General features: G+C 38.3%; 1 pseudogene; it reads right to left on the minus strand.

Annotated features, from left to right (window-relative positions):
• Positions 1–9,365: 9,365 nt before the first annotated feature.
• Positions 9,366–18,721, minus strand: LOC127772086 (tau-cadinol synthase-like; annotated as a pseudogene).
• Between the last annotated feature and the right edge of the window lie 3,924 nt (positions 18,722–22,645).

Here is a 22,645-nt window from a genome sequence, read left to right on the forward strand (position 1 = left end):
CATTGGTAGCTCCTTACATCGAGGAGCACTTGGCTCTAGTTCGCGCCAGGAACATCGGTAAGTCCGATGCATGGATTACACGGCATCACTTTGATACTTTCCCCGCGTGGCTACGACAACATCTCATGGGTAACGAGTCGATCAACCAACAACTTGCCTTCCTGGCGAGGGGACCGTCTGGGTCGATCGCGACATTGCAGGGATATGAGATCAATGGGTACACATTCTACACGAGAGCCCAAGACATGAAGAGCACGAACCAAAACAACGCTGTTCGTGTTGATGCAATGGGACACGATGGAACAACTGGCACGTATTACGGTGCCATCGAGGACATATGGGAACTTGACTATGGTCCTCTCAAGGTCCCTCTGTTCCGGTGCCAATGGGTTAGGTTGACTGGTGGAGGCGTAATGATTGATGACAGTGGGATGACAACGGTTGACCTTCACAAGGTTGGATACTCGGACGAACCTTTTGTCCTTGTCAATGATGTAACGCAAGTCTTTTTCGTGAAGGACATGTCTAGCAAAGGAAAGAAGGGCAGAGGGCCTGACGAGCCTAAGCGTCATGTGGTTCTCCCAGGCAAAAGAAAAATCGTCGGAGTTGAGGACAAGATTGATGAGGATTACGATCAGTTGGATGGGCAACCCCCTTTCACGGTGACGATTGATCCTAGCATCCTCCTATCAAATGAAGACACCCCTTACTCACGTAGCGATCACAAGGAGGGAACAATAGTGAGGAGAAAGTACGTGCGGTCAACCGTCACCGCCGATGTATTGCCGTAATTATTGTGTACACGATGTAAACTATTTTGGATGTATTGATTATCCATATAAATCAATTGATGTATGGCATATGTTAATTACGCACGATTATTAGAGGTTTTAACAAGTTTAAATCATGTATATGCTAGTTATATGCGATACTTACAATTTTTAAAAGTTTTAAATCATGCAGGTGACGGTGAGATCAGCCGCGCCATGAGATCAGCCGCCATTCGCCGCCGGCGCCAGCGAGAAGCTTGCTGGAGTGCTGCTGCCTCTGCTTCCCCAGCAGCTGTGCCACTGACCAGCGGGCCCCACATGATTAGGCCCTGAGGACTGTGTTAGTAGATGGTTTAAAAGTTCTAAGGTTCAATTAGTAAGAATGCCCTCTATGACATGTAGGACCAAAGACCTATTAGTGAAAACTGTAAAACTCGAGGACTCTTAATGAATTTGCCAATACACACGTGTGAGGACTGTGGACCCAATTATTTAAAATCTGGAAAATTTATAAAACAAATACACAAACTAATATGTTATCCACAGAAAAGCATGCAAATTTGCAAATTCTATATAAAATCAAGGCAAAATCAAATATAGCTCATTTTGAGGTGATTCCGGTTTCTATAAATTCACAAAGTTATGAGCTTTGTTTCAGAAACATAAAATTTGACACTAACTGTACAAAGATAAATCATACATAAAACATACACAAATATATAAAATACAATTAAAGTTCATCTCAACTCATTTTGAAACAAACTCAAATTCTACAAATTCATCATCATGCACTCTCTGGTTATGTGAAATAAAAGTAATTACTTACTTTGCATTAAATGCCTTTAAAACTACTGTAATTAAAATGATGAGATTTAGAAAAGCTAGACTTTAAAAATTTATCTAAAATTCATTTTAACTCATTTTTGGGTAAACTCAAGTTCTTTAAAATCACCAAAACATATACTTTCGAATTATAAAATAAAAATATATGCTTACTGTATAGCAATACCTTCTAAATATTTATATAAGGATTAAATAACTTAAGGTATACTTCAAATTGTAAAATTTATAGAAAATTTATCTTTAGTCCAACTAGAGTGAACTAAGTTTCTATAAAACTAGCAAATACCAGCAAATAACACACTTCAACATAGTAAAATAAAATTTGGCACCTTTTGTAGGGAACATAGCTAAATTTAAACACATAGTGTTGTTAAAGAAATACATAGATATGTATAAGTATATATGCACTTTAGCTCTAAATAAACCTAAATAAAACTTGTTAGACCAGTGAGGCCATAGTTCCATTCTCATTCACCAAGATTTAGAACACTTCGCTCATATAACAATATCTAGGTTAGAATGTTAAAACAATAACATAGAACACTTCTAGTTTGCAAAGTATGAAGTAAAGTAATAAAAGCTCTAAACTTGTAGACTTAAAGTGGAATAAATAGCAAATATATTCAGATTACTCAACTAAATAAAGGGGTAACATGTTCTGAACATACCACTCTAGAGTTATGCACATATAGAACACTATATACCTAAAACACATTATAACTTATTATTATAACTTATTAAGTACATAGAAAATTCATTATAACTTCAAAAATTGTGAAATCAAATGTGTTAATCTTATAAAACATATCTCTTCACCTCTTTGAAATCAAAGTTAAAAAAATCAAGTTATAGAGACATTTTAAAACACTACCTAAGTAAATACTATCTTATACCGAGTATACTTCTAAAATAAATAACTTTCAAATAAAAAGAGATAAAATAGAAATTATTTCACCTAAATTAATTTTAGATCAGTACCTACTCACAGTGTATAAATCATGCATTTTAGAGCATTTTGGATTTTTTGCCTATTTCAGTATTTAATTGCAAGCGTGTACTTTATTTAGATAATTGCATAAACGGTGAAGGAGTGGATTATGTGCTAACATTTCTCAAGATCAAGGCAAGTTTGTCCTCCCATCTTTTGATCACATTGAATCCCATGATTTGACGAATGAAAATATTTATTGTTAAAGTTGCATATGAATTTAGACTATATCGGTATTTCAAAACTTGGTTATGGTAGTTATGTCCTATTTGCTGTATATCCCTCCTTGAATAATTGTGATCCTTGCTGTTTGTAACCCTAGAACTGGTTAGAGTGCATTCCTTGTGCTCAAATGGGTTTATATATGATGTATATGCAACTACTTGCTTAGCCATGCGTAGAAATATGCAAATGCTCATTCCATCTATAATCAAAATGTGATTTTGATACATGAACCATTGCTGGAATAAAATGAATGTGATGTGTATTTGTGAACTAAAATGTGTAAAATGTGATTTTAGACCTGGGCGGCAAGTGGTATGCATATGGTGTTACTTGCATACCGATAGGGGGAGTGTTTGCCCAAGTCCGTAAGGACCGAACTTGTGTCACCAACTTAACTTACATCCACATGTGCTAGTATGGGATGGCCTTAGCTAATTAAACTATTTAGAATTAGCCTTGCATTCTGGTAGACTGGTGTGTATGAGTTTGGATAACTCAGAGGAACTTCCTATTTACCCTGACGTGGTAGTTTAGGTGATTAAGTCTGTCCAATACAACGGTATTGTGCCACGTGGTGAGTTCCCGTCGTGTCTGCCACCACGGTGTTAAGTTTAAGACGTGGGCCCACCACTTAATGGTTCTAGACATATTCCAAGTATGCCTAGAATGGAGGAACACGTATTGTGCTGGTGCAAGGCTAGGCTCTAAGTAGCGTAAAGGCTTCGTTCTGACCTCTAGTCCGCGCTCATAATGTAGAGTGTGGGGTGCTAGGCCGGCACTGAACCAACTAGAGTGTAGCCTCCGGGCTTCTGTGGGTAAAGCTGTACAAACTCTGCACTTCGGAATGTTTGTCCTAAGGCATCCTCATCTGGAGGTAGGAAAAGTAGGTTAACAATGTCTGTTGCCATGATAATAAGAAGTTATTCGTCATGCAGAGTTCTAAAAACTAATCGATTAGCCGTGCTTACGGTCTTGAGCACTTTGGTGAAGTATCATGAGTATAGACTTATGTTTTAAAATGTGTTATGAAATTTGGATTTGGAATGGATGAAATGTGTTGAGTTGTGTGAGTGTGATGATGATTATATGACTTGTTGCCAAGGAAGACAACAAGATTATGCTTACGATGATATAATGATGTTTATGATGAATTTACAAAGCATATTTTGTTAACTGAATCATCAACTCATTTATAAAAGAATTGTGAAACAAAACTTGCTTTATGCTGAAAGTGAACTACATATTGCCCTTCTTGAATATATGCCTTACATGTAATATGGTAGGATTGTCTTGTGCTTGCCATTACATTAATTTGATTAATGTACTGACTCTTGCTGTTGAATTAACCTTTTGCTTGCAGGTTTTAGATTTAGACTTTGAGTGATACGGGTTTCAATTGCTTCTTCTAGGATGAGAACTTAATGGGATGAACCCCTAGTCGGTGTGCTTGTATTTGGGTAGTCAAGCTTCCGCTATTCTCTAATATGTTTATTTGGCCGGTCGGTCTATGTAACTATTAAGTTGATGTAAGTCTTTTCAGTCCCTTTTATCTTATTTGTGTTTGCTATGTATGTCCATGCTTATGATAAAAGTGTGAATCTAATGCACATCCTGGGAACTAGATTCACATGAGTATGAGTTAAGAATATTTGAGATGTTGTAAATCTTTAGTCATTTTTGTCAAGTCTCCTGAATGTGTAACTCATCTGGTTACTGCCTTCGAGTGGTTTGACGGGCACATCTCAGGCTGAAGTTAACTGGCAGGTTAAAGGCTCAGCAATGTCTCTAATATTCTTCTCACGAGGTGTCGGATATTTCATTATGTTTGTTTGATGACTTGAATTATTCACTTCATCACTCAAATATAATGGAAGGTCCAGAGAGCCTACAACATCAATTCACGGATAAGGATAGATTGAGCACAGAAGGAACTAAACAGAATACTTTCACTAAAATAATAATCTAAGCTAAGTGGAGAAAGAATAAGAAAAGCATCATTTCTGTACTTATAGTATATAGTAGAGAAAGAATAAGAAAATATCATTTCTGTACTTATAGTATATAGTCATTTTAGTCTACACTTGCTATTGTACAATTATGCAACCAATACCTCCTAACTATGCCCTCATGGTATATCGAGAAACAACCCCTGATTGCCGAGTTCCTTACAACAATCAATCATAGCCTTCCAACCAGTAATAGATACGGAGGAGTACCCACACCCGGAAAATCTCTTAGGCCTATATACACACGTGGAGGAATACCCGTACCGAACTGTCACCGTCAGCGGCCCACCTCTACAGATCCATGGCATATAGCACCATTTAATGGTATCTAATAATCTAATCACCGCGCTTACATTACTAAATACTACTCTATACTCTATATCTCTGCGGATGACATAGAGCAATCAAATAAATGAACACCAAACCAATGCCATTGCATATATCTAGTAAGCTAGGTACATAATTATCACGGGACAAGTATGAACTAAAGTCTGTGGTCGAATAATTATATAAATAAACACTACAACATATATCACCTTCTATGATAAATTTCTCATGACACTGGAGCTATTCGTCACTATGCCATTTCGTTTTATGACGTTGAATAGGGGGTGGTGTTGATTAGTGACTAAAATGAGGTGGTCATCACTAAGACCAAATACAGATCGTCATAAACAATTCCGGTGATATTGTGACGAATATTATTTTGTCATACATCACAAGTTCATAACTTATTGGTTTATCGTAAGTTTTATTTTTATTTTTTTAAAATGATGAGTGATTGAACTCCCTTTGTAATACTCTAAAATTATTTATACATCCTAATAAATTCATTCCAAATTAAAAATCATTCTCTAAAATGAATAATATAATTTACTAAAATCTGAAAAGAAAATGACAAACATACAAGAAAAATTCAAATGTGGCCCAAAGTATTTTTCGTAAATTCACCTCGATCTAAAAAGCATCCTGGATTTTTACTTGAATTTTTAGAGCACTTGAATATTTATTTAGCAACAAAAACAATTAACAAACTTTATTAAAAAATAGTAAAAATAATCCTCCTTTGTCCTTCGGGCCGAATCGGACCCAAAGTCCGATTCTCCTCACTACCAGCCTGCTCAGCCTTTCTCCTCCCCCCCCCCCCCTTCTGTCTCCCAGTCTCCCTCTTCTCTCCCTTGGCCCACCTCGGCCCCTCATGCCTAGGCCTACTCTCCGCGTTCCTGGGCCGTGTCACCCAACCAGCCGGCCCAGCCGAGATGCGCTGCTCCCCTCTGCGCCAACACCCACGCGCGGTCGTTGTCTTCCACCCGCCCGCCCGGCCTTCTCACCCGAAAACCTATAGCTTTGTCCTTGTACTTCAAATCCGCCAACTCAAATCCCTTAATTCCAAATTAATTAGGGGGATTTATTTCCCTTTGTTTCCTCTTCAATACAACTCAATTTACCCCGCGAATCATGCTCAAAATCAACCGGAACGGCCGTGCTCCATGGCCACCGGCCATGATTCCCGGCGATGGCCTCTCCAACCGTCTCGCCGGCGTAGCTCCGGTTGGCCCTTCCTCCTCGCCCAAGTGCCAGTCGGCTGCACCATCGCCACCTCCAGCATCGCAGCAGCAAGGCTGTCCTCGGGGTCGTCTCCCCTTTGCTCAAACATCACCGGAGTGCCACCCCGCTGTGCCACCACCGTCTTCGGCCTCGCAACACCGATCTCCATCTCGGCCTCTCCGTCGGCTCTGCCATTGTCAAACTCTCGCTGCTCCAGGTCTTTGGCAAGCCGAAGTCGTCTTCCATCGTCACCACCTTGCTGTTCCAAGCTGTTCTTGGTTGTCGTCCTCGTTGTCGCCCTCCCTCTGTCAAGCCGTTCTCGTCCATTGTCCTTGTCGTCGTCGGCGACCCTTACTTCGCTATGCCGTCCCCGGTCGTCGTCCCTATTACATCAAGTGTGCTGCTGCCCTCGTCTCGTCTTCGTCCTCGGCTCTGCATCGTCAAGCCTTGTGCTGGCTTCGTCTTGCCTTCGTCCTTTGGTCACTACCGGTCTGCCCAAGTTGTCCCTGGTATCGGTAGTCGTTCGCACGGTCTTTGTGTGCACGTTTGGTGGTTGTGTTCGTTTGCCCACGTGGCGGCGACATGGTGTCCACGTGTGCAACCCGCGTGGTGTCAAGTGGGTCTGCTTGTCGGCTACTCATCTCCATTGACACGTAGGGTACACTTTCATTGGCATGTGGACTCTCTATGCACTTGATCCACCATGGTCATCGCCGAAGGTTTGGGATACCGTTTTCTGTCAGCAAGGCAAATCATATAAACCTTGATCATATTGAATCCCAGTTTATAAGATTATTTTGATTTAAATTATTTCATTACAAAATATATCTTGTACACATAACCAACATGTCATGTGTGTATTTTTCAATTGTCATGTGAGTTTATTCTAATCTCAATAGAAATGAGCTAATTCCATGTCTTCATTTGTAAGTTTATCCTCGCAGTCAATTCTGTACTTAGTACTATGTTTTTCAGTAGATCATGTTGCTTTCAAATATTTGTTTGTGTGAAAAGTTTAATTGTTAGTTTTTTCATCCAATACTATATTTTTATAGGGATTTCTTTAAATTTCAACCACATGTCGGGTGAACAAGATTCTTAAATTGTAATACATATATATGTATGCAAGAACATGCATATAGTTAGTAATGAGGTTTCATGGTATAAATATCTGTGAAAGGTTACCTTCCGATTGAATTCGGTTGAAATTGAATATCAAACAATATCTAGTTTGTTTGTGCTAAAGTTTAATTATTAGTATTTATCTAATAATATATTTCTACCTTTTTAATGGGATTAGTTTATATTCATAATACACACACGTATAAAAGAGTACATGCATATAATAATTAGTAATGAAGTTGTGTGGCATAAATATTTATGAAATTTTTTTGTTTCAATAGTAATTATTTTTGGATATCATGTATTTTTTCTTTGCAAAAAAAGAAGGGAAATTTGGAACTTCTATGCCAAGCTTTCGGCCTAGCGTGGCGGGAACCAATTCGCACCGAGCCAAAAAATTTTAACGCGAAATGACATTTTTGTCCAAAGGGTTTCATAACTCTAGCCAACCCTCGAACTCATCAACCTCATGATAAATTCAGTCTTATCTTCAACACATAGCAATCTCTGCCTCATGTCATTACATGCTTGTATGTTCCATGTGTTTGTTATATAGAGTTACTTAACGCATATATTGAACTCATAAAAAGCGCCTCTGTAGAGATTAAAATACCTTTATATATGATGTAAAACATAGAATGCCAAAAGGATTTAAGTAATGCTCCCTCTGTTTCATAATATAAGTCGGGTTAACTTTTTTCCTAGTCTATTTTTTAAAATTTAACCAAGATTGTAGTAGCATTTTCACCAAAAAACAAACATATTATCACAACATATTCAATGTTAGATTTAATTAAACTAATTTAGTGTTTTAGAAGTTGCTAAATTTGTCCATAAACTTGGTCAAACTTAAAAATGTTCGACCAGAAAAAAATTAAAACCACTTATAATATGAAACGGGGGGGGGGGGGGGAGTAGTTAGTTTTACCAGCATATGCTGAGATTGTTTCTACAATAAAGCTATTGTAGGGCAATTTTTAAAATGCCTCTAAATGTATAACACTAGACATATAGAACTCTTGACTTTTATGGTGGATGCCAAATTGCCTATAGAGAAGTGTCTCTATGTAAGTTATTTCTTGTGGTGTGAGGTAGAAAGCCATAGACGTGGCATCAAGCCATGTCTGTCCTCTGAAGTTTGCTACGCTAGGTCGTGTATCTTAGTAGTTGACCATTATTGGGGATCAAGCACTCAATCCAAAACTCTCTCATTTAGCTCTCAATTATCACTTAGGCCTGGAAAGGTTTGTTTGGTTTAGTTTTCACTTCATTTTGTCATACATATCTCTCTTGGGTAACCCCTCATTTGGAATAGATTGATAAACTATAATGGCTAGGATACTGCATACTATCTCTCAATACATGTTAACCAATACTGCATCCTTGAGGAAAATGTGAGACCTTAAAATTTCCTGGATGAAACATTATAGTGATACCTTTGTGCACTTATGGAGTTATTATAATTCCGAGGGCGTAAGAATTCCATGCCATTCGACAATGTCAACAAAATCAATTAGTCAATAGAGATCATAGAATGTACGTACAAGTGGAAGAAGAAACATGTAAATATTTTTAAGCCACGGAGCATGCATGCACCACATTTGTTGCATCATGTCCATATGGTTAAGAAAATGGATCATTCCTTATTCGTACCAAAAACACAACCTATTATTTATCCATGTTGAGTCACTGACATGTGGATGTAACACTCACATGTTACTTAAATAAAAGGATCGGGTCAACACTTAGGTGTGAATAATGACTTTAGATTTGTGGAAATTTCTGAAATAACTAGAAGATATAAATTATTATGATATGTATCCATCTTAAAGTAAAAGGAAAATATAAGATAATACAACATGGCTACATGGGAGCATGCTCGACATAGAGACTCCTGATAGTCTCCCGTAGATCTGAGCATAATGTATATACGTCCTTCCTATTATCGTAGAAGAACATTAAGGAAACAACAGCAAGGATCACAACTCGTTGTGCTGCTGGGAGAGACTTGTGTAGTTCGAAGCGGGCCTGATTTATTGTTCTATATTCATGTTCTATCAATAAAGTGAGCTTCATGAAGGCTACGTCGCTTATGACCTTGTGCTCATTCATGTAGCATTCCATGGTGCTAGTTACATCCCCTTTGTTCTTTCCATGCTGCATGTACATGAAATACAAATTATAATAATTACACTATCCATCCATAATTTAGCAAAGTACTTAAAAGTCACAAAGCAGTTCTAGCATCCTATTTAGATGAATCATGTATAGTCAGTGGTGGAGGATGAACTAACATTAGGTGTGGCCCAATGATCAAGTACAATCAATTTGCAGACATGCATGACGAAGTAAGCAAGTACAATCAATTTGCAGACATGCATGACGAAGTAAGCCATTAAAAAGTATCACAACAAATGAGAATGCACAACAAGAGGTCACCAACTCATTGAGCTTACTAATTTGTAAAATATGGATATATAAAATAGAGAAGATATAATAGCAATGTCACGTGTTTAGGGATAGATAACATTAAAAAAGTTAAAATCTAAAGGCATCTATCCCTTTTCTCTTTATATGTTTCCTCAAATCTCAAATAAAAAACAGCGATAAAAAATTAACAATTCACAACTAGAGAATGTGAGAAACCATAGATCCCCGATGGTAGCTGGCCTGCCCACAGAATTCAGCTTCCCTAACCACATTTCTCTTGCTGCGCTGGACCTGTAACAGCCCCCAGCTGCCAGTTTCTCTGCACATCATCATCGTCTACTGGCTAAGGCTGCCCAAGGTGCCTTGCACTAGTGGTGAAGCCAAAACATTTTTTTAGCCTAGGAAATAACTATGACTAGTGTATTTGATACAGAAATTCTACTTTCAATTTCTATAATAATATAAAAATTATACACTATGTTCACCGACGAGCTCGGGCCGCCAACATGGGTTACTAGGTGGTGGCTCTGCCATTGCCTTGCACCCTCGCCACCTTAGCTTGCCAGCCATGCCTCCACTGACCACCTCTCCCCGATCGCTGCACAAAGTACCTACCATAATAGTGCACCATCACCCACACCACACCCTCCCCTCGCCTGCACATGCGCACCGTCACCGCCCACATCACGCTAGCATCCCTTGTGGATGTGATTGCTAGTGTTGAAGAGTGAACACCCGCCAATTGTGGTTAGCAATCAAGAAAAACAATCCGTTGAGCCATGAGACACAACCCAACAACAGTGCCTTTGCACGAATCACTCACAAACGCGCTCACTGCATGTGGCACATGTAGCTCGCGCTCACCGCTACATGCCTATACTCATTTGTTTGATTGCTATGTTTTTCTTTCGTTTGTGTGAATATTTGCCGTTTCTCCGCAAGTTGACTTTTTTTAGGGAAACCGCAAGATGAATTTGGAAATTATGATGATCAATCTTTTATGGAACAATCTCGTATGCATTAAAAGCTTACTTTTAATAAGCTGAACACATTAGTTAATATGAGTAAATTGTACCTTAAATGCTGCAGTGTCATTCATGAAACGCATTATTTTTCCAACGGCTACAATTGCGGTACTGCTTTCAGCCCACTCCAATGCTTCCTTTGTTACTGCATCACCAAGGCCAACAGTAGTAGACACAAACATTAAATGTGCCGTCATTGTCTTGGTAGATAAATCCACCTGCTCTTAAAAGCTTGGCTTGTGATTCTGGTGTAACCATTCAACTTCCTGGAGATAATAATGGGACAGCTTCTGGAACTGCACATAAGTGAAGGAAATTAACCACAAAAGTAGCTATCCATGGCAATACTGTAACTATATATGATGTTGCACCTCCAATTTGTCCTTGATTCAATAGGACACTTGGCATCGTCATTTCTAAAGTTTGTCACTAATTATTTGAAAAACAATCTACTTCCTTTGATTGAAATTACATTCTAGCATTCAAATGTATTTGTCATTGTCACAATCCAAAGCATTTTTTGAGTTGACAATACAATCCTAAGATTGTCTAGGGGGCATCAAGGACCGCCTATGTAAGAACATTTGAACAAGCATCCAACTATACCCACCATCTGCAGAAATGCCACCATTTTCTCAAGCAGTCGGCAGAACCAACCGGCTATATGAAAGCAATTACCACAGGCGGCTTGTCAATATCGACTAGATCGATGTGAAAATGATGGCACTGAAAAATGTTTCTACAAGAGGCCACCTATGCCAACCGCATGGGAAAATGCCCAAGGTTAGAGAGTTGTTTTCCTTCTAAAGTCATTTCTCTATTTCAGATTAAGATGTAGGTCAATTTCTGGATCTAACTATGTGTGTGTGTCTGAGAGAGAGAGAGAGATAGAGAGACAGAGAGACAGAGAGAGAGAGAGATAGATAGATAGATAGATAGATAGATAGATAGATATAGGCAAACATCTAGACCGATGGCACTTTATCATGTTATTTAGGCTAACTCATATTGTTTTGTAATGTGGATTTACTTTGCCTACTTTTCATAAAAAAAAATATTGTTTGCATAGCAAACAATTTTGGTTTGTATAGTAAATATATTAAATATGTGAATTATTTAATTATTAATGAAGTACTTAGAGATTGCATTTGTAATATATATTTGCACCGTTCCTTTGAGATAGTTTTGAATTAATCGGCTTGTCTCGATTTTAAAATAAGCAGTACTTTTTATTTGTACAGTAAGGAAAGAGCGATATTTTTTATATGAATTGATAGATGCATAAATATTTCAATTGAACATACAAATAATAGTCAGGGCATGGATTTAAATATTTGTTTTGTTCAGATGCACTTGTGTTCATGGAGCAATGTACCGATTGATTAAAAATGGTAGAAGCCGGTTAAAAACTAGTCTGAAAGATAAATTTAAAATTGGTGGGAACATTCTGAAATTAGCATGAAATCTGCACAGGCGGCAGCATGCACATAATTCAGCCGCCTGCAAAATTCATGCCATACGTTTTGTCCGCCTGTGACTGTAGACAGCCGGCCACCTGCCTCTGGAAATCGATCATTTCCAAAGGCCTGACCTCTTGCAAAATTAGTCTTTAGCCACGTTGAAAAACCATTTTTTAGTAGTTTGACCTGCTATCTCTACATTTCATCAATGCAGCCATGAACAACTATTTTTTTTGAATGAAAGCCATGAACAACTATTAATAAGAGTAAATAATGCTTTGATAAACCATTAGGATGTCATTAACGAGGGTAACAACGTAATTTTTGACATCAGGTTTTGTTTGGTGCTAAATTTGCAAAAAAATAACAAATAACCTGGAACTAGGGGAGTAAGATGACAAATGTCAGTATATTTACTTTAAAAAATAAAGTAGTAAAAATTAATAGTACTCTAGTTTGAAACCTGATGAAGATCTCAAAACATAAAAAGAAAAAAACACAGAGGAAGGAGTTCCAAAATAGATGTATGGAAAACACTTAGTATACTAGAAAAATAATTTATCGCCACGAAAAAAATCGTAGCATCAAAGCTAAAATTGTGGCAATAGATACATGTTGCCACAATCTTAAAATCATTACTAGCCGTGGTAATAAATAGCGTGGTAATAGGTTATTGCAATGATTTTTATTTATTTGTAATAAAATTTGATATTGGCATAAAATGGATGTGGCAAAAAATATATATTGCAACGCTTCACATCGTTGCAATAAATAACAATTGCCACCACTCCATGTGTGGCATTAGTTCTACGTATCAAATTAAATGTTTAATATTAATTTATCATCCTAACTATTTTCTTTTGATATCTTGTCATGGCCAGGATTCGAACCCAAGATTTCTCTCTCACGCGCGCTCTCCATGACCAACTCACCTATGCATCAATTTTGTTTAAAAATGCATACAATTCCATTTGAGACTGCCTAACTGAGATTTGAATCATGAATTTAAGTATTTAAAAGATTTCAAATGAAAATTTAAGTTGTAGATCTCATCGAGAGCTATAAATTTCATATAAAATTTGTCCTAATCCGTGTCCATATGAAAAGAAAAAGTTAAATTATGAGATGATAAATTTTTTATTGCAATGAATTTGTTGATCATGGCAATAGAAAATAGTGAAAAGTACCATGTACTATGCAAATTGCCACAAAAATTAAATGTGTGGCGATAGAACATTTTTTTTGCAATAGTAATGTTTTTTGTGGCGATAGCTCATTTCCTATTACAACAAAAATACTGAATAAAACAATGATTGTAAATCGTTGCAACAAATTAAGTATAGTTATTTGCCACAGAAAAAATATCATTGTGATAGTACAATATATTGCCACGAATTATTTTTCATTGTAATAAATTGGTGGAGATAGCTCAATCATCTTGTAGTACAAGTGTACCTCTTTTTTAGCGTAAGCAACCTTATACTTCTCATTGTCCATCACCTGATCCTCAATCTCCTTGAAATTATTCAACAATTTAATGTAGAACTTTTTCAAGTACTCAGGTACGCGAGGGATAGCACTCTCATCCCATCTGCAACGTTAATTTGCATAAAAATTAATCAAGCAACCATATGTACATTAATTTAACATATACTAAGCCAACCTTTGTATGGCTTCATTTAGCTTCCGGCTTTCCTCGATGGTGGCATGGGCGTCATATGTGTCATCTATTATGACTAACAGTATAATTATCTTGGCACAAATCATCCTTGTGAGTGCTAAGCCTTCCCCAAACAACATTGTGTGTGACCATATATAGCTCTCCACCGCACGATCCCTAATGTAAGTTAGTCCTATATATTTGTAGAGGTCTTTCCACCACCTAAAATAAAAGTATTTCAGGTGCATGATTAGATATTATTTTTATGATATATTGTAAGTATCGTTATACATGATAGGATTAATACGGATTAAACATAGGTGTTATATAATATATGGATTCAAGAAACTAACACTGGTATATTCACATTGTAACAATTATTTAGTTAATTGGTGCATATATATTTTATTAATATGATAGATACACACTTACTCTGAAATGGCTTTGAGCTCCTTCAAGTGGACCCTCTGCAGAATGTTAAAATCTAGTTTTGCGAGATCCAAAAGAATTGGAATATGCCCTTCCTCCTGTCCATACTCTAAGAAATAATGCAATGTTTCTACTCTTTTGTATGTCCTTGGTAGTGGTAAGTGAAGGGCACGGCTGACTTGATCAAATAAAGGCTGTTTCAAGTCATTGTGCTGCATCATTGTTTTAAGATGGTACCTAGAAAAAGAGATGGCCTCTTCGAGTTCTGGCTAGTCGTGAACAAGGAGGTCAGCTGCATTATATAGACTTAATAAATCCCTGGGTTCATTAGCTACTTCATCGATGAATTTTCCATCATCAGCCTTGAATTTGTTAAATACATCTGCAAGGCACAGAATGTTTAATTTTAGACTAATTAATTGAATTCTGGACTTTGTGACAAATCTCGCGTGCATAAGGTGACTTGAATTTTCTTATACAGAACAAAAGTTTATTTTCTTTACCCACATATGTTTCCTTTATTATGCTGTTTGCTCTGGACTGAAATAAATAATGGTGTGCAATGTAAACAAATAAATATTCGCTTCATAAGCCAATATGTCTTGATAAAAAAAAGGTTGAAAAATATATACATTTTGCGTGGATTGCTAAAACTCTAGAATAGAAAATTAAAGTTCTATAGAATTTTGTATGCCTACAGTTGTATTGTTAAACCTCACTAAACTTTGGATTACCAAATCACTGGTCAGCGTCAACTTATACACTGATATGTACCTGGAGATACCCATAGGCCATACTCTCTAAGCAAGCGAAACCGAAGAGCAACCTCGTGGAGGCTAGAACTAGTAAATTCACTTTTGTGTATGTCACTTAGTATGCAGCTTATCTCATCTTCAAAGAGGTGACCAATTCCGAGGCGTTGGATTGCATCCACTAAGTTCATCTTTGCAACCACGTCATTGGAAGTCCAAAGCAGTTTGCGAACATTCTCTTTGAGTTTATCGGCCTTATGCCTCATCCATTCGTCTGACCTCTGCAGCATGCATATAGTTTGGATTCGTTAGAACAAACCATAAAATGTCTGTGTGTAGATATAAAATGTGTTTCCACAATCTGCTTGAATAGCAGTCATAATTTGTCAAAAGCAGTATGAAATTACAGCAACGAACATAGATCATAATTTTAACCATTATATCTCACTGAAAAGAGGAAAAAAAAACCTATGGATGACCCTCGGAAAGTATAGTGCAAAGGTACATACTCCTTCCAGCTCCAACTTTCTCTTCCTCTCCTATTTTCTAGCTAACATATCCATTTTTTGAGCTTACATTTAATATATTGAAAACAACAATTAGATGACTCAATGATCACAACTCTCTAGTTACATATCTTTTTCTCAATTAGTTTGAACTGTTATTTTATTTACAATGAAATAGTACGTAATTTAAGATACCCGTATTCTATATAAAAATTATAATACATCACTTGGATGTAGACCACATCCTTAACATACCAACCAAATATCAATGAAATAGTTTTAAAAATTGGACATGTATTATGCCTTCCCAAATCATCCAAAAAACATTCTTAGCTAAATTAGATTTTTAGTATTGAAACCAAAATATATAATTTCAACCATGAATCAATTTAAAACTATAAAAAATAATTTATCTACAGACTTCAATAAATTTAGGGACCACACTCCACACTTTGCAATTCATCCAAATTATCATACAAAATTATGAAATCAGTTAACAACATATGTTGCATCATAGATTATTACCTCGAATAATTTAATAACGATATTCTATGCAATACTACATATCTGATATTTTGTTGCATCTGAACAAACCTTTTTCAGATGCGGCTCAAACGTGCAGCCACCTGTACTAAAGCCGGGTAGTTGAGCACTTAGCCCGTAGGCTACAATTGAATCAGTTTACTCCCTTCATTATTGTGAAAAGGCTGATTTAATTACGTCCTAATTCTTTTAGAATTTTTGTACTAATTTCTGTTCATAACGTCAATTTTTGCTTTGATACATACGAGGAGATGAAGACTCAGTGAACTCACTAAACTCCTATCCTTTGTATTTTCTAAAATATTTTCAAAGCTCATGAATGAGCTTATGAAGAATGTTTCTTTTCTTTAACCTGGCCTTGTGTCAGTATTGTGTTTGACATTTTGGTTGCTCTCCTTTCAACTAAACCAATTTCTTGATTATTCCAAACTCAATATTTCCACAGATTTATTCATGTCCCACATGAATTCTAATGCCACTGGCAAAAAAAAAAGTTACTTGAGGTTTATATTTTTCTATTATTAGTTAACAAGAAGTTTCTGTCTTGGTGTGTGAAGCATGTGTTATTACCTCGAGAAGAAGTGACTTTCTAGATACAACATGGAATTTACCTTTGCTTTGCACGTTTAACATTGTTCATGCTTACAGAGTATTCCCGCTTGAGAAATATGTTTTTTCTTGTTTTGCTTACTCAAGTTCTAGAATGAACGAATGAGTTTAAGGATGAATTTAAGGGAATAATGTAATACCCCACGATTAAATTAAGTATTTTGATTTAAAAGAACAAACTCTGAAAAAAGAGGTTCTTTTCTATTTGTTGGGTGGCATTCTAGTTATGTGGATACCTAGGGTGTGTTCACTGTGGGGAATTTGTAACTAAACTCTCTGCACGGAAAACGGAACGGTCCATTAGCACATGATTAATTAAGTATTAGCTATTTTTTTTCAAAAATGGATCAATATGATTTTTTTAAGCAACTTCATATAGAAACTTTTTTTTTTAAAAACGCACCGTTTAGCAGTTTGAAAAGTGTGCGTGTGGAAAAAGAGAGGGGTGAGTTGGGAAAGGGGGATTCCCAACACACCCTTAGGGTGTTACAAGTACATTTTCTTATCATGGCATGATTAAAAGTTAAATTTCTTCCTATTAAATTTATATTTTAAGACTCATGTTATCAGCATCTAAGATTTAATTTGTACATTTATTCCGTCTTTATTGACTTGCAAGCACAAAACAGCTTGCATGCATATGAACGAATTAAAGAGAGGGGTTAATAACATGATGGTACAGATAAGATATATTCCCTCCATAAAAAAAAACTCAACCTGACCTCTCCTAGGACAACGAATTAGAACTAACCCTTCTCAGCTTGAGTTTTTTTTGGATGGAGGGAGTATTCTGTAGCAATAAAATTATGTCATGATTTCTCAAGAAAAAAGAAAGACATTGAAGATTCAATTCAAAAATGGAAAACACCTCGAACTTAAATTGTTAACCTGTTCTGCTAGCAAATTAATTATATCTTACTATAAAATTGATGTTCACTAACTCTTAAAGCTTAACATGCAAGTGTGCCACATCATCATCCACTAGCAGTTATTAGCTAGAGTATTTTAAATCACATACAAGTGTGCTACATCATCATCCACTAGCAATTATTATCTATTAGAGTATTTTAAATATCATGTAAACATGACATATGATTTGCAATTTTGTTGTATTTTTATAACTCCATATGCAAGCAATGTCAAATCATTATCTCCACATCATTTTCACATTATTTAAACATATGCATCTACCATTTTCTATAACATAGAACATGCATTAATCCACATATCCCGCAGCAAAACGCGGGGTATCAACTAGTTAACTAACACGATGCCCGTGCAAACGCGCGGGCTATTATATATACCTTCCTATTTAATTCATAGTAATAGTAATGGAATTAATATATATATGCATCCATGCCTGGAGAGGTCGCGGGTTGTGGTTGATAGAGAAGTTCACCCAGACCGAGGGCTCGAAGTAGAACAACTTTGCAGGAGCATTAGAATCACCGGAAGCAATAGACGGACTCAGGCTCTCCGCCACCCGAACCCTGCAGGCCCGAGACCTATTAGGCCTAATGGTTGATGGGCACGGAGAGATCTTCACCGTGCTAAGTACTCCTACATGGGCAGCGAAGAACATAGGTCTTGGTGCAGCTGTTTGTGTGCCCATACCCATGTTTGATGTGTTGTTTATAATTAGTTTTGTTTCGAGCTCAGTTGCTAGGGAACATGAACTGCCTGCTTTATTTATATAGGAGTACCACCGTGCATGCTTGTATGGTGATACCTTTTGATCGGAAAAAAAAAAGGGGGAAAAAAGATAAAGAGAAGTTTCTGCATTGGATGCAGATTCCTTGACTCATAGTCAATTAGTCATAGGCGTCTCACGTACGTCAATGCCTCCTCTCTCTTGCAAGACATCGACAGAAATTCCCTGTAGAATGTAAATCAATTTGGTTGGATGCGTGTACTAGTCATCCAGGATTCAAAGACGATTTCTAGTGAGGGGAAGGATTTTGTGCCGTAAAAAACCAACTTCACCAGAAGCATTCAACGCTATTGACTTCTCTAGCCGTAGCTTTGATAGTAATGGCTGGATCTATTAATACCCCATCCATTGAGTATAACAGAGCAAACGATGGTATAGCAATGAACAAAAGAATGACACTAGGAAATATAGTCCGAATAATTTCGATAGTAATTCCATGAACAATCCTTTGCGGGATTGGATTAGTTTGTTCGTTGAAATACCATAAAGCGCGAACCAACATCCGTGATACGAAAACCAAAATCAGAATGAGGAAGAAAAAGATATCGTGATGTAAGTCAATGATTCCTTGCATCATAGGTGTTGCAGCGTCTTGAGATCCTAATTGCCATGGTTTCGCAGCACCACAAAGAGTGATCGATTGTGAAGAATCGACATTCTAATGAACGAAGAATCATTGGAATTTCCATCTTTTTTTTAGCTCTGCTCTTAGAAAGGAGACTGATCTTGACGTGGACGTTAGTTTTTCCAACGGGCTCTTCGCATCAGTAGGCGGGAAATAGATTAAAAACACCTGTGTTCACACTCGATCATACTAGTTTGGAGTACTATTAGCTTGCAGAGAAGTTTTGCTGCTTGTGCTAATTTTCTCCTGGAATTCCAGGAGTCGACTTTTACTCGGATGGAGGGAGTACATGGAGAGGACAAAACATGTCCAATCCCCACCAACTTGATACTTTTCTGTATTTTGATACTCACCGGTCCAACATGTGTAGAGGTTCAACCAAGAAGAGCATAAGATGCCAAGACAGCCAAGCGAAAAATGTGATGGCAAATAGTACATCACCAAGACCGATGTGACATGAACCAACGCCTACTCCGCGCATCCCATTTTCAATGCAGTCGTGGGTTTTTTGTCCAACATTTGATCGTCCGTCTTATTTAATTTTCGTTATGATTAGTATTTTGTTTGTTATTAGATGATAAAATATAAATAATACTTTATGCGTAACTTATTTTTTTTAATTTTCTAAAATATGATAGATGGATAAACATTAGATACGGAAACCCACAACTACACTTAAAATGTGGCGGAGGGTGTATAAAATTGACCACTTGTAATAGTCCGTCCTCCGAAACCACGCAGCCCAGTACAACTAACGGTAGATCCATTTACAGATAGCACACAACTTACACTTTTTATTCTCGTTTCGTGTAAAAAGTTTAACACATGAATGATATAGTTGGAGAGAAGAGAGCTTATAAGTTGATTTCATTCGGTCTTATAAGTTGGTTCCATCCTTACTGAAGGAGTAAGGTGGTATTTAAACATGCGCACATATTTGTCATAGGCCACATAAGCTAAATCATAAGTGGGCCGAGATGTCCCACACTGATGAGTCATGGTGCCCGAATATATATCCCATGTATTCCCGATTTTTCACGCTACCAAATAACAGCAAATTATATATATCGCTGTAAATAACTCGGCTAGACAAAGAGCAAAATCAACCAGCAGTGTATATATGTGTAGTTGCATAGAACTTGAAGTCAGGCTACCAAGATTTATCCAGAGCAGAGACACGACCAAGTCCAGAGCAAACTTCAATAACCAGCAAATATATATGTAGCGTACGAGTGTCCCATGCATGTATCCAAGACCAACCCAATTAATTTATCAACACCAGTTAATTGATATAAAAAACCATTTTTTCAGATGATAACTTTTTTTCTAGGTGGGTAGGCCTCTTATAGCTAAATGGCTCCCTACGAAAATGACAACTGTGGGACGACTGAGAAAATAGATTTTTGCACGTAGATCTATTAAGAGGTCCGCCTGAAAAGGGTTAAGCATCTTAAAAACGCCACTTACGCCCAGCCAAAAATCGTTAAGTTCCTCTCCATCACCTCTCCGGCTCTCCCCTCCCAACTCTCCCTCCCCTCACCTCTCCTGCCCACCTCTCCTTCCTTATCCCCGGTGCAGATCTGGCCAGAGGGAGATAGCGACGCACCCCGGCACGGCTCGCCTCCCCTCCCTCGCAGATCCGGCCGAAGGGGGGAGGGGGGAGGGCGGTGGCGGAGGCTGCTCCTGGTGGCGGCGGCTGCTCCTCTCCCTCCCTCCCTCCCAGATCTTGCCGGGAGGGGGAGGAGGGGGGAGGTGCGCTGTGACCAGGAGGAGAGCCGATGGTGCACAGGTTGGAGACGACGGCCACTGGCGACCAGGAGGAGAGCCAGCGGCGTGGAGGGTGGAGGCGGCAGCCACTGGCAGCGTGGAGGCACGCAATGACTAGGAGAGCCGGCGGCCATCGGTAGTGTGGAGGCGCGCGACGACTAGGAGAAGAGCTAACGGCAGCCACAGTAGGCGGCTCCCCTCCCCTCCCTCCCAGACCCGGCGACGGCACGGTGGGTGGAGGCGGCGAACAACAGCAGCAGAGGGGCGGCCACAGTGGCCGGCACCGCTCCCCTCCCTGCCTCCCTCTCTCCGTCCTAGATATGGCCGGAGGAGCGTAGTCAGCTGGCAGTGGCGGATTGACGAAAGGAGGAGGGGATCCAACGAAAGCAGTGGAGGCAGCATTCCCCTCCCTCCCATCTCCTAGATCCCGCTGAAGGAGGGGAGGTGGCCGCCGGTGGCGGTAGCGGACGGAGAAGGAGGGGCCGAAGGGCAAGGAGAGCCGGTGGTTAGAGAAGGAGGACCGATGGGGGAGGCCGGCCTATGAAAGTATAGATGCCCGCCTACGGACGGAGCTAACATCCGCTTGTAAAAATCATCTAATTTTACGGGCTTTTGCTTTGAGGCAGTCCTTTCCCCTGCCTGGAAAAATGTTTTTGACCCGTTTGCAACAATATTTTCTAGTATTGTGATCACGTGGAATCTGAAAAATTCAGCAACCACGGTGATTCAGCTTACAGAATTTATAGGTACTGCAACCAACAGTAGCAGAACTCAATCCACCCGTGTCATTCACTGGAACAGATGAGGAGATCTTCAACAGATCAAGCGGCCGGCGTGCCCAGAAAACGGATCAAACGGATCTCGCCCTTCACCAAACCCTAATAGGTTGCACGATGTGCAACCGATCTTTGTTGCTCCAGGTGCATCATCCATGGGTGCGTCGTCGATGCAGTTAATCGGCGCCCTCCGCCCACTAGCTAGGATATAGGGCGATGACTGGATTGAGCGGCTTCCACCTTCCAGGTTGGATGTTGGAGTTCTCGAATTGCATGTCGTGCATATTCATGGAGATTGGATCACGATGAGATACGGTGGAAGATTATAGACTTATATAAAGTGATCCACCACATTAAACATAAACTAGAGGTATTATACTTATCTAGTCGCTAACACACGCGTTGCACGGACTATTTCTACTAATACTATAAATATCAATACTCTAATCATATGGTGAATACATCACTTTTTTTAATTATACTAACCAAAATGAAAAGGAACTCTATATTAGCTTCAACTTATTAATAATTCATCATATAACTTCAAGTGAGATTAGATTAATAAAGTTGCATAGATCGGATGGGGTTTGAATAAAGGCGCATAATATGCCATGATGCGTAATAGCTTTTACAATCCGTGCTTAAATAATACGATCCATCTAAACAATGCCTGAGAAACATGCGAGTTCAACTGAATAGGGAAACAACATATTCAATAGGAAAATAAGCAAATGATTATTTACACTGGTACATATTCTCTCAGCTGTGACGGCCTCTCAAATGCCTAGGTTTTGGGGGCCGTCACGACTTAGTCATCTCAATCGGGGCAAAATAAACACTGTCAAATATA

This window comes from Oryza glaberrima, chromosome 4 (assembly GCF_000147395.1).
Source record: "Oryza glaberrima chromosome 4, OglaRS2, whole genome shotgun sequence".
Lineage (NCBI taxonomy): Eukaryota > Viridiplantae > Streptophyta > Magnoliopsida > Poales > Poaceae > Oryza > Oryza glaberrima.